The sequence below is a fragment of the Anastrepha obliqua genome, chromosome 5 (genome assembly GCF_027943255.1).
Source record: "Anastrepha obliqua isolate idAnaObli1 chromosome 5, idAnaObli1_1.0, whole genome shotgun sequence".
Lineage (NCBI taxonomy): Eukaryota > Metazoa > Arthropoda > Insecta > Diptera > Tephritidae > Anastrepha > Anastrepha obliqua.
The window spans coordinates 77,291,111-77,305,325 of NC_072896.1; the positions used below are offsets into that span (position 1 = coordinate 77,291,111).

At 34.3% G+C, this 14,215-nt stretch overlaps 1 protein-coding gene across 1 annotated transcript in view; it reads left to right on the top strand.

The window, feature by feature from the left end:
• The first annotated feature begins 1,186 nt into the window (after positions 1-1,186).
• LOC129248270 (uncharacterized) overlaps positions 1,187-14,215 on the top strand; it is a 59,195-nt gene continuing 46,166 nt past the window's right edge. Inside the window, exon 1 of the mRNA XM_054887755.1 lies at positions 1,187-1,292. The gene's annotated coding sequence lies outside the window, so the exon portion shown is untranslated. The remainder of the gene's footprint in view (positions 1,293-14,215) is intronic.

Here is a 14,215-nt window from a genome sequence, read left to right on the forward strand (position 1 = left end):
CTGTGTCAGTGATACAACGCATGGATCGAAGTTGTTAGAATAATGAAGCCGTAAATATTTTTAGGTCAAAATTAGCTAAATCAGTTTATTCCAAATCATTTACAAAAATTTGGAATTTTTCAGTAGTTTACATATTAGCGAAATGTGTGCAAAAATATACATGCTGTGAACATAAGGATGAATTTAATTTCTTCGTCCAAGTGTGCCCACTTTCTGGACAACCATTCTAACCTAACCTAGCACCTTGTGCTCTGCAAAATTATTTCTAATCCTATTCCTTTGGAAAACCCCTATACCACATATTTAGCATCAGCCTATGCACACAGTGCCTGTTCTGATCTCGAAAGTTGAAAAATTAGATATTTCAAAGGTATAAAATATCTGTGGCTAAGCACTTAACATAAGTCAAAGCAAGCATATGCACCTACATACGTCATATATCACATTTACATGTTCAATTAAACTCGTGTCCACCCACACCATTCATGCTCTTATCGACCAAAAACTTCAATATCTTTGCAAGACCCCACAAGCCACACTTTTTGCACACGTCATTACTTTCGGTTCTTGTTGTCATCACTATATACGTTTTTATTTCTAAATTTTTTGCGCCCCTTACAAACAAATGTAAAAGGCAATAAAGTGGTGAAGCAAGCACTTACGGATTAATGTAATATGAACGCTAAAAAATTTAACTTCAACCATATAACATAGTGCGGCACAAAATGAACAACAACGAAGAAAAAAGTCGCAATCCTTACGAACGCCTAATCAGCAACACCGACACTGAGTTTCTTATCGACAATGCGTCGGCTCGCCCAACCACTTACACTCGTACTCCTATGCTGTGTGTACGAGTGTGAACGAGTGCGTTTGTTGTTATGCTGTGAAATAGGCCGACAGCGGCAACGATGTTGAGGACGAATATGAAAAACGACAAGCACGACGACGCTGACGCTGACGCTGACGGCAATTTTGTTGATGCTGACGAGGACACAGCAGACGATAGCCGCCTATCAGTTAGTAGCTGTTGATGGTAAGATTTTTTTCTAATTTTTTTGTGCGTTCGGCCTCCACTTTATAAAAGGCGCGTAAATTACGAAGCCGCAACGCATTCGCTCAACAAGTGGCGCCAAAGAAGCAACTAACCGCTGAACGGAATTATCTAAACTGACGAATTAAAAAGTGAAAACGTAACGGCAAGAACGGAAGTGTAACACGGGAATTATACGCCTAAAAGCATGCGTGTATAAACAGCTAACGGTTGGAAATTCGTATTCATATTTAAAAAGGTGAATATAAAATGGTGTAAATTGCACTTGAAGCCATATGGGGAGGTTAAAGTTGAAAATATTGTGTAAATTCATCGCTTATGGAAAGTGAGTTTGCAAAAATAAGTTTTGGGGAAAAATTCTATGCAAATATTTTGATGTGTCATGCCAAGCTAAATAAAAAAAACTTAGCAATCAGCTAAGTATGAATTCACTCACAAGAGTCAAGATGATGTACTTATAAAATCTAAAGTGGACTGTTTTTGACAAGTGAGATTGTGGCACGCTGTCTTGAGCAGCCCAAAATACAAATATGCATAATATTTTATTAACGCACATGTGCTCCTATAACGATAAGTGCGTATTTTTTTATGCAAATTTTAGTTAACCGTAATGCAAATATTTTCTTTTTTCCAGCGAAATCATATAATTTTTTATTGTTGTTGTATTGCGTATGGTAAATTTATGATATTATTTTCTGTGCAACTGCAATTGATTGCTGCCCGTCGTGCATTGAACTGAAATCCTTCAAATCACTCGATTCAACAACATTTCCTTCTTTTATTTCTTTTTTGGGATTGTTTGTGCAAGACACTCACACATACAATCAAGTCAAGTCGACTATGTGTTCACATATAAATGTATGCGTATGTGTAACAGTAATGTTAGCTATTTTTTGTTAGAATTATTTTATCTTGATTTTTCTTAGTCTATTGCATTGCTGTAAGGCGTATCTTTTAGCTGACTCATTGAACAGTTTATCAAATTTCCCCTATAATTAGTGAAACTGCGATAATTAGCAAGAACAGTCTTCAAAATAAGACCTGTGGAAATAAAAAAATCACATATCTGTTTTTATTTAAACGTTCAACCCTCATGGAGATGGCAGAAAATAAATTAACAATAAATGTTAGCTATTGAAAAAAAACTATGTATATTGGAAATCGCTGCAAATATCAAAAACGTTAGTGTCTATAAGTAAATGGGATTAGATTAACTTGGCTAACCAAGAGAAGCCATAACTACTTCCTAGTGTTTCGAGCGGATTATTTAGAGACACAGGCTTTAGTTTCTACTCGTAATCCATATATTTACGAGTTTGACTAAATTGCTAATAATTTGATCCACAAACTCCTTCAATTGTTGGTAAAGCGTATAACCAAAGTCGTGATCTTTGCAGTGTTCTTTCAAGAGCTGGAGAATTCAAAATGATACTACAAAACAGAAATACACCGCACAAAAATATTGTTTGGGGAAAAAGAAATCCACTATTTTCTCGGTAAATGGCTGTAGTGATCGATATCTCATAAAGTATCTATCAAACAATTTAAAGTTTATGCTCATTTTCAAGTTGTGAGCTACAGCGGGTTAACAATGGAGGTCAACAAAGAGAAAACTCGATCCATTTTACAGTTTTTCTTTGATAAAGGCGAATGTGCACGTCAGGCCGCTGAAATTGTGAATGGTGTTTGTGGTGCCGATACTGTAACAGCTAATTACGTGCAATTTTGGTTTCGTCGATTCCGTTCAGGCATTTTTGATGTTAAAGAAAATGTCGATAATGTCGAAAATGTCGACAAATCACAGAAATAATCGAAGTTTACCGTCATATTAGTAGTCGGAGCATCGTCCAGCTGCTGACAATCGGCCATAAAATAATTTCAAATAAATCATTTGCGCAAAAATTGTATGCAAAAACAATGGATTTCTTTTCCCCCAAACTAATATTTACAAGTCGTGATCTATCGGGGTTTTTTCAAGACTGAAATGATTATGATGATAGAAGATACTAAAGCATCGCCCACTCTTAATTTAAAAGTTGCCATCCGTCGTGTGCAACAAATTTTGCAAGTGGATTGTAGTCTAAAATATCTGAAACGAGTACCTAATACTAAGTTAACCACACGACACAAAAAGGTCAGACTGACATTTGCCGAAAAGTACCAATTTTGGCAAGATCAATAGGAAAGAGTAATTTTTCTCGATGAAAAAAAATTCAATCTGGGCGTACCAGTTGGTTCCAAAATGTATTACCATGATAAATGCCAGAAAAAAGAGGAGGAAGCCATTAGTGTCTAAGAAAAAATGTTTCATACCTACAAAAATGAATAGAACTTCTAAACGAAGTATTTATTATTTTTTTTTTTAATATAAATTCGAAGAGGAGTGGATTTTCCAGCTTGACAACGCAGCCATTCATGCGTCCAAAGCAAGAAAATAATTCTTGGCAGCAACAAAAAAAATACCAACTTTAGAATGCCCAGCCTGCAGCCAATTTGGAAGCGTTGTTTTGGCATTAAAATGATTCAGAAAGGCTTCAACAGAAATGTTAACACAAAAATAATATTTCGGAAGTAAATATAATGCCAATTCGAAAAAGCTCTTTTTCGATGGAATCAAATAACAATTGACAAAGCGTCCGAAACAACTTAACAAACAGGATTATCAATTACTCAGCCATGTATGGGTTTTACGCAAGGTTAGGCCATCCGAAGCAAAATTGTGAAAGTAGAAGATTCAGCAGCAGAAGATTCAGCAGCAGAATTCTGCTCGCTCATTTCACACGTATTCGTGCGTTCTTCCAAACAGCCGACGGCAACGAAGTAACATGGATGAGGGATTCCTTAAGTTTTTTCAAATATCACCAACACAATCTCCATCACATCCGCTGTTACCTCAGAAAATCACCTGATTTTTTCAAATTGGCTGAGAGCCGGTTAACGATCTGATGTGGGATACACTTTCTGAATTCTTTTCACAAAGGGTTGTGAGAAGAAATTTTTTTTTTAATTTGAATTGCGCCTAGTTCATAAATATTTACAAATGACTAACAAGCAACTTAATTATGACAACATTGCATAATTTTCACTCTGCATAGCATAAAGCATTTTATGGAAGTATTTATGAAATCGCTCGGTTTAGTGCGCCGGAGTCTTGGTATTAATCCGTCGGTTTTAATTAAATTATTTGCTTCTTCATTGATGTGGCTTATTATTTTTTCTTTATGGACCACTGAAACACAATATGCTAGAATGAATTTTGTGCGGTGAAAATGTGACCGCTGTCAAAAACCTTCTATCACATAACGTGTTTGAAATAAAACAAAGCATAACACAGAAAACACGTTTTTTTTTTTTTTGTTCAAAATTAGCTTTATACATCAATGTAATTCCCATCAGGAACAATGCAATCATTTGAGCACCGCTCTAACATTTCAATACCACTTTTGTAGAACGATTTATATTTTGCCTCAAAATAGGTCTCAGTTTCAGCGATAACCTCTACATTCGAGCAAAATTGCTTACCGGCGCGCATTTTTTTATGTCTGCGAACAGCCAGTAGCCGCTAGGAGCAAAATCTGGCGAATACCGTGGATGTGGGACCAATTCGAATTTAAATTCAAGTAATTTTGCCATTGTTTTGAATCATCAACACGTTCTTGTTTTTGGTCAACAGTGAGCAAACGCGGCACACCTGAAAAGAACTTTCTCATAGTCAAATGCTAATGCAAAGATATCTTTTGGTATCATTACGATGTCACCTAACTCACCCAACTTCGCTTTTCAATCACTCAAAACGGTTTTGTAGATTTTTTTGATGTTTTCTGGTGTTACGGACGTCCACTGCGTTGTGCACCATCGGTGTCTCCTCGACCATATTTGAAGTCAGCAAACCATTATTTTATTGTTGTTTCTGATGGAGTGGAGTCTCCGTAAAACTTTTCTAGCCATTGCTTTGCCTGAACGGTGTTTTTCTTCATCAAGAAGCAGTGTGAGATTAAAACATGAACATCTTTTTGATACATCGTTTTTAAAATAACAAAAGTAGCGTCACTCTTAGCATAATAACTCACAAACTAATGAACAGAATATCATACAATTTCAACAGCTGCCTTTTTAGGGTTAATACTAACTAAAAAATAGGTGAATGCAATAAAACTACTGGCATCTATATGTTAGACTCGCGGCATTTCAGCCCATGTGCTATATGTAATTGTTAAAGCCATAACAGATTGCAGAAAGAAACTAAATTTTTACATGTTTTATTTTAGAACAACATTTATTCGCTTATTTTTAAATACTCTTTACTTATGCAGCTCTGATGCACTATAACTTTCTCAAATTGAAGGATATACGTGAATGCATATTAGGGTAGTTAAAAAAAAAATTATTTGATGCTACTTCTTAAATTTGTTCAATGGCCAGAAGAATTAGACACTTTTTTTTAATTCTTTTTCTCTAATATTTACCTGGTCATCAACGCTGTGAAAACTAGCATTAAATTTCTATAAGAAAAATGCTATATAATTTTAATAGATGGATATTATTCAATGTGATCTTTTAATATCTATTTACAAATGTTGAAAAATTGATATCCTATGCTTTATTTAAAAAAAATATATATTTATTTTAAAAACTAATTTTTTACTTAATTTTCATACAAATTATTTATATATAACAAATTTAAACTACTTATCATAGGGTTCTTAGAAATATAATAATATTTTAAATAATTTTTTTTTTTCCTTTTTTTGGTATTATTTCGATAAGAAGATTGACACTTTTTAGTCAGTTTCCCATTATACAAGAAATTTGTCTCGAATATTTTGCTTCAGCTGTCTAATTGTATTCGCTTTAGGTAGGGCTAGTCAGAAAAATTATAATTTTCAATATTTTTTTTTTTTGCTAGTCAATTGCTTTATTTTACAAAAATAAAAACATAGCATTAATACATCATGTTTCGGTTTTCAAAAAAAAATTAATAATTGTAAAGTTATCTCTGTTTATGTGGAGCCTGTTTCTCCCGAAGATTCATCTAAAATCAATGGAACAAGAGAAATAGGTTTTATTAATAAACAATATTGTGCCTGATCGAATTTTTTGTTTTTTTTTTCAAAATTAACAATATGGCGGGATCTGGAAATATTTTTCAGTAGCTTCCAAAATATCGATTTGTTGTTGCCTACGTAGCATTCTACCTTCTCGAGTGTTATCGTTAGCGCACTTATCTGCCACTTTCATACGTGCAGCATTTAGCTACTTGCTCTCGAACTTTTGATATCTTCACGATGCAGCGCCCTTTGTTAATTGTTGAATAACTCGAAAAATGTTTGTCAGATTCAATTCAAATTTGCACACAATATTTTTAGGATATTATTCTTTAAGAAAATGTAAAAAACAAAATCACTTTTTTGAAAATCCACTTATATTAACATTAAATTTTAAATATCCTCATAATACAGTTGGAAACAGTTAAATCTAGTGAACGAGGTGGGCACGGATAATCGGAATTTTCGTCACAAATTTTAAGTAGCAGGCCCTTGGTTTACCTAGCAGTGTGAGCAGTCACTACATCTCGTTGTCACCACAAATTGTGATGCTGCGCCGACGTTAGCCTCAAAAAATGGTCGATCATTGCTTTGTTGGAAGCTCCAGAAACCATTTTGGGTATTTGATTCTCATGGTCGAAGAAATATGAGCCAATAATACTTTCTGCCATAACATCGGTCCAAAAAGCGCATCGAGATAGATGTAAGCAGTGTTGGTGTGTTCATCTTACACTCTTAAAACCCCACAACTACAATTTTTTTTGCTGACACAAGCACTTAAAGAAACGCACTTCATTCGAGTACTCGTATTAATTAAAATATTGACAATAATTTCACTCCTTCATGACAAGTAACCGTTGACAAGAATGCACATATAAAAATTTCGCAAAATTCAGTTATCGCTTGCAGAAAGCAAAAAAAAACTCATTTATAGTAGAAAAGTTATGCGTTCTTGGCATTAGTTGGCCTTATTTGACCCGCAATGTATGTAGTACTAAAAGCTCTGGTTCTTCTCACGATGTGTTGCTTGCCTTTATAAGATCCTAGTGCACCAACAAAACGTTGCAACGATATTAATTAAAAATATATCGTAAGGAATTTTTTCTTCCTAACACATCCTAGCATCCGCCACACAAAAGGCGGCGACTATCTTCCTGTTCTATTTAAGGCACAGTGCAATTTGTAAACAAATGAGACAAAAATGTTGCTATTTTTCATTGTAATTGTTCTTGTATTATTTTTAAACATCTTTCAATAAGAAAATAATGCGTGTCTACAAAATATTACTTATATAAGTATATTTGTGCACGCTGTTGAAATAAATTTACTGTATTTCTATCCACCTAAACGGATTTATTGCATTTGTTGCAGTTGTAGCTGATTTTTTGTTTCTATTTCCCTCTTGTTTGGCTGTTGTATTGCACGCGCATGAGATATAGTTTTTGTCGCATACAAAAGAAAATTTGAAATGACAACGAAACAGATATTCTTGCGAGCGATACGAATTCAAAGGTGTCTTAATTATAGCAGAAGGAGAGAATTATTAACTCATGCATTGATTTGCTCAAAAACCTCCATTTATAAAAAATTAAAAATATGAGAACGAAAGAAAGACGTAAAAGAAATAAACGTCAGGAAGTGTAAATATTAGAATATATAATATTAAAAATAAATTAAAAACAAAACTCTCTCTAAGCTGGCTTTTCAAAGAAATATCTGTATGTAGTTATTAATGATTATACCCTATGAACAAAAAGTACCGGCAAGGTGATGTTGACTTTTTTCATCGATTACCGAGGCGTAGTGCACCATGAGTACTTTCCATCGGGTCTGAAAGTCAATAAAGAATATTATTTATCCGTTTTGAAACGTTCGAGAGATGCTGTACGTCGCAAACGGCCGGAAATGTGTGGAAACAATTCTTGGATTTTGCATGATGATAACGCGCCATCACACCGAGCCAAAATTGTGCTGGATTATTTGACCAAACACCAAGTAAATACCATCGTGCAAGCACCGTATTCACCCGATATGACCCCGTGCGACTTCTTTTTGTTTCCCAAGTTGAAGTTACCACTTCGTGGAAGGAGATTTCAGTCGATAGAGGAGATTAAATACGACGAAGGAGTTGAAGGGCATCCCTTCGTCGGCCTATCAGGGATGCATGGAGGACTGGGTTAAACGTTGGAACATGTGTGTTGCTTCACACGGGTCATATTTTGAAGGAGATAAAATAAATTTCCCTGAAATTTAACTCTGTTTTGTTTTATTTTAACATTCATGGTACTTTCTGATCATAGATTATATAAATAAATAAAATGTTATAAAAATAAATAATATAAATAAATACATTATTAATAATTATATCACAACAGTCAAGATACCAAATATTTTCATACTTTCCTTTTAGAGAATGGAAGAATCAAAAGCTGAAGTTCTCCCTTTCACTACTTGCCTTTCTAAATGAAATTTCAAGCAATTATTACTCACATACAAAATCAGTAGGTTTCAGCCTCTCCTCTCTTCCAATATGTCGTGGGTATTTAGCTTTTTTCTTTTCCTTATATCTTGATTTCTTCGATTTTGCATAAATGGTTTTCATCACAATTTTTCAAAGGAAACATAAAATTTTTAACTTTTCTTGCTCGATTATCACCACTTTTCACCATCTACACGGAAAGCTCAAATTTTCCCTAATAGCTTAATTAGCTTATTGACAAAGTTTTCCGATTTCTTTATACAAAAACCCAATCAGAAAAACCAATTATTATATCAATTCAATCAAAAAGTTATCAAGTTTCCTATGGCATATATTTTTTATTCATCAGTTGCCGCCATCGTAAAACTCTGTCCACAAGTATTGATCACCAACATATGGAATTGGTGCCCAGATGGCACACATTTAGTGGGTTGAGTAAAAAATTCCTATGGTACAATATTCTCTAATTAAAGTTTTGTATTCGGAATTCTGGGTTTAAAAATTCCGTACTGGAAAATTCTGTATTGTTAAAGTTCTGCTTTGTAAAATTCTGCACTAAAAATTATGAGCATCGTGCGCATTTCTTCTTATTATCGGTACGTTTTTGGGAATTTTTAGTACAGCAGACAGAATTATTAAAACAACTAGTGCTAATTTTAGAAACGCTTCAGGTCGCAACAGTTTGACTGTATATTCATTTCTCTTGCATCTTATATCACATTTCTTTATTGTAAGAGACACAAAAATGCAAAAAAACCATTTTATTCTCCAATATTTTCAAAAATGAATCAGCTATACATCAACGACATTTCCAACTCTGCTCATAGCAATCAACGAAACATTTATATCATATTCTATTAACTGCTGTTCTCTTTGCAACATCCCACGTTTGGTTAACTGCTTCTAAATCACGAAAGTTAGAACGTCCCCAGTTATTTCGAGGATGGCGGGGTGGTCTGTGTTCTTGAGGACTCCATTCCAACGCAGTTTTGCTTATGCTTTCCCTGTACTTTCTGCGAGTCGCCATTTACAAACTCTTATCACCTTTTGGATCGGTTCTTGCTCGGTCATTTGCCACAAGTCCGCATTTCGGATAGTGTTAGGCCAAAGAACTTTACATATAATCCAAAACACCCGATACATATAAACTTATCTAACTTGAATTTTAAAATGAAATTAATTTTTTTTTGTTAATTAGTAGAGAATAAAAATTTTAATATAGGGAAGGGATTTGTAGTGCCCAAATAATTTTTCCTTGATCTTGCTAAAAATGTACACTCCATGATGAGTTATTATTCTGACGCCATTTGGAATCAGAATGGCCAAGAGACAACATATTTTCCGGATAGAAGATGTTAGTTGGTCATGTTTGTATGTCCAATTCTTATATATACGAGGTGGCGCAAAATTAATCATCCATTTTTTTCTAAATAACTTTTTTACTAAATGAAAAATAATAATTTCGTGTGATGAATATCTTTATTTTGACCTTTACGCACACCTTTACGTCCAGTTCACAAGTGTCAAATAGAATTGGCGTACGACGTCATTCGCAAATATTATAAATCTTTCGATAGGGCTTTTCTGGAATTTATGCAAAATAAAAATTATGGTATAGAATTGTTGAAGTGAAATAAATTCAATTTCTTTTTAACATTTTTATATAATATATATTTTTTTAATTAAAATATTATTATTAATATTTTTTATATATTTTTTTAATTAAAAAAAATATATATATACTAAAAAAATGTTGTAAGACAAAAATTGTGAGAAAACCTAATAGCTTAGAGATGTCTTCAAAGTTAAAAAATTTTGTATAGTGTTTTTTTTTGATTTTTTTGAAATTTTTTGATATTAACAACATAAATATTTCAGAAAAAATTAATATTTTTCGTTCACAATTTTTTTCGAAAAAAATGTTTCCTGCATTTTTGAAAAACACTCTCCTCAATTTTTTCCTTTTTTGCAATGGTAACTTAGACTGTGGTCAGAAATTTCAACAAAATTTGTTTTATTTTATTTTTTATTTTAAAAAGCGTACATGATAATAAAATTATTAGGTAAATTGAAGCAAACGCAGTGCTGGCTGCAAAGGTTTTTGACTGGCTGGTGACGAGTGTTAGGTCAGATACAATGGAGTAGGTCGGTGTCTTTTAGAAATTTATAGATATTTTTGATATTGCCTTCGGTGACGTCTTTCAAAAGTACTGGTCTGAATATCAGGAGGTGATGCACACTGGCACTTGGCAAAACGGGCAGGTGTTGGGTATACTACCCTGTACGGTAAGCCTAATAGGGAGATGTATGAATGGGACTCTACAAAATTTAATAATGACACTATTATAGTATTTCCAGTTATATTCAAATAAGTGCATTGGTTCGCTGAAGGAACTGAAGGTATATGTGCGCATATCTTACGCTCGTTTGCGAATCAATCAAGGCATCACTACGTACATTACTAAGATGTACAATATAACTTAAAGTAACTCAAAGTTAACGAATTATCCTCTGGTGTAATGAATCAACAATATCAACCCGCGATAAACGATAGCTCCTAATAATTTTAACATTTCTTCTTCTTTTTTTAATGCTCATTACATTAAAAAATTGGGCCAGATAGCATTGATATTCGTTTCAGTACGCAAACTTGACAAATAAACAACTATTTTTAAAAATTAAAATAAGAAACGTGCGCACATGAAACTAATTAGCACACTTTGTATTTTCACACTGGGCCTCATTAGATCTTTATTAAAGTACATACCTATGACTCATTGTCTAACAAATCCCAAATAAAACCAAATTTCAAACTTTACCAAGAATTCGAAAAATTCCACAAATTTTTAGATTTAGAATTTCTAGAAAAATTTTGGTATACATATTAAATACGTATTAAATTTTACTATAATAAAATGCATGTTTGCAGTCTTTAAAATATCTGTTTGATTTTTTTTAATTTTATTCCTTGACGGAGTGTCGCATTTTCTCCATATCGGTAGGTAGATGAAATGGTTGAAGTACTAGTATGACACTCCCCAAAGTGATTGCACGCACTTTTTTAACCCATTCCATTTTACGTATGTGCACTACTAAGATTTTGACCGCAGCTGTATATAATATATTTTTTAGGCTACTTTGGTGCGTATATGTCGAAACAGAATATAAAGACATTTTAAAACACTTATTTCCAATTTACTCAAAAAACGCACAGAATAATAATAAAATCGTTCTATAAGTGCAGTTATTTATATCCTTCCATTCGTAAAAGCAAGCACCTGTTAACTTCAGGTGCACGCACATCTCAATTAAATACTCTTTCAATTATAATTCCCACGCATTTGACAACCTCTGAGAGTTAAGCACCGCTTTTCGAAGCAAATGCTACACTTTTAATTTATTTCTAGGCAACTGTTTCTATTGTAGCGGCTTCCACCACGTACACACTACTCTCCAGCGCCACGCACTCGTAACGGTCAAGTACTCTTCAACTCACTAGAGATTTGTGTAGCCAAACAAAGGATTGGCCAGTAGCTAAATTAAATTGTAAACACTGCCACTAGACCGTAAATTTAGCTAAAAAAATTCAGGTATACGATATTCTTAAAACCGAAAGTACTTTGTAAAAAAGTACTCAGATGAAATGAAATTAAACAGTAACCTACCTAGGACACAAATACAAACACACAAGAACTTGAATGATGAGTGGGTGGGGTAACGAAAGAGCGCATGACAATTAAACTGGACTACCAGGCAAAAGAAAATATAAATACGGTTTCGCTTCGATGGGTGACAGTGCGTATGAGTAACCTTACCAGTTGTGATTGTTTGTATTTGTAATTGGCTGTATTGGAGTGCAGCTTGAGTGTGTATATGCCGATTAACGCCTACGCACATTTCTGTGCATGTTTGTAACATAAGTGGACCCGTCAAACCTTTTAGACTACTTTGTTGTTTGCACATCCGCCTGTCTGCCTGCCTGCCTGCCAGCCGGCTCTGGCCACACCGGTCAATGTGCGTATTTGTATGTATGAGTGGGGTTGGTAGGGGAGTGAATATCAGTTTTCGACTTAAAGTTGAACTGAGGATAAAAATGAATATAACAATAATATTTGCTACTCGATATTTCGCTTATTTTCACCAGATATGCATATTTTGATGTACCTTATGCAAGGGCTTACTTATAAATATGTATATACATTTCTTATGCTTATACTAATTCATTCACAAGCCTTAATTAATTAATAGAGAGTAGGTGGGCACAGCGTGAGAGAATAACGGAAGGGTGCGTATGTGGGTTGCAATGCAAAGGTGTTTATTTACTTTATAGCCCGAGGGTTGGTTAGCGCACAAAAATGCGGTTAACTACCATTTTTTCAAATTAACTGAGACTTGCCACTAACAGGGCTCTACGAAAAGAGCTTTGATTTGCCTGTTGCGTACGCTTTTTGAACCAATAAATTTTCATAAGCCATTTGGGCTAGGCGAAGAAAAGTATACGTAAATCGTAACTTGTTGCATACTTATAGGAGAGACAAATGTTAGTCCCATCCACTCCAACAAGCCGCAAAACAGAGCAGAGAAATGTTAAATAATTGTAGCTAGAAATCACCAATTATTTACCATTATAATTTCACCATTCCTCCACCCCAAAATACAGAACACATTTCACACGCTGATATAACCCAGAAAAAGGTCGAGCAAACCTTACTGACAGCAAGCAAGTCGGGGTGGATTTATACCATAACGATATTTTTTGCACTAAAATATATTTGCTGTGATCCCATTCTTTGAAATGCGTTCATTTATCCACATCTCTTCAAGGGTTCGCATCCAAATTTTTGCGTTTTAGCGCAGCACTGATATTTTTGTGAGAAATATGAACCGTGATCAATTTAGAGGTAGCGAATTTTAAAAGAAAATAAAACAACAAAAATTCAAATTGGTTGGGCAATCTTTATTGCTTTTGTGTAGAGAGATTTATGACATTTATTTTTTAAAGATAATCTCTTTCAAATGTTGGCCGCATTCGGCTATCTGTTAAGACCAATTTTAAATGACTCGCTGGAGGACTTCGGTCAATATCTCGTGAATAACTTTAGTAATGTTGCTTTCCAATTCCTCAATCAAAATTGGTTTATCCACAAAGCATTTAGAATTTACATACCCAGACAAATAAAAGTCCAAAGGTGTGATACCACACGCTCTTGGTGGTCAATCAACTGGTCCGAGAGGAGAGATAGCCGAAACGACGACGCTGCTTCACGGGATGTATGACAAAAAGTCGTTTATCGTAGCACGATAGTGTTCGCCATTCACTGTCACTTGTCACCGTCATTGGCGTCAGCCTCATCTTTGAAATATGGGGCGATGGTTTCTCCAGCACATAGGCCGCACCAAACGATTGTTTTCAAGGGATATAATGGCTGCTCTTGAATGATTTCGGGTTGCACTTCAATCCAATTATGGCAATTTTGTTTATTGACGTCGCCATTAAGCCAAATATGTGCCTCATCGCTGAACAAAATTCGGATCGCTAAATGCGGATCTTCCGGCTTCAACCGACTGGAGGGTCGACCGGCTTCAAATCTTGGACTTGCAGTATTTTATACGCTTTCAAACCAATATCTCTGCGCA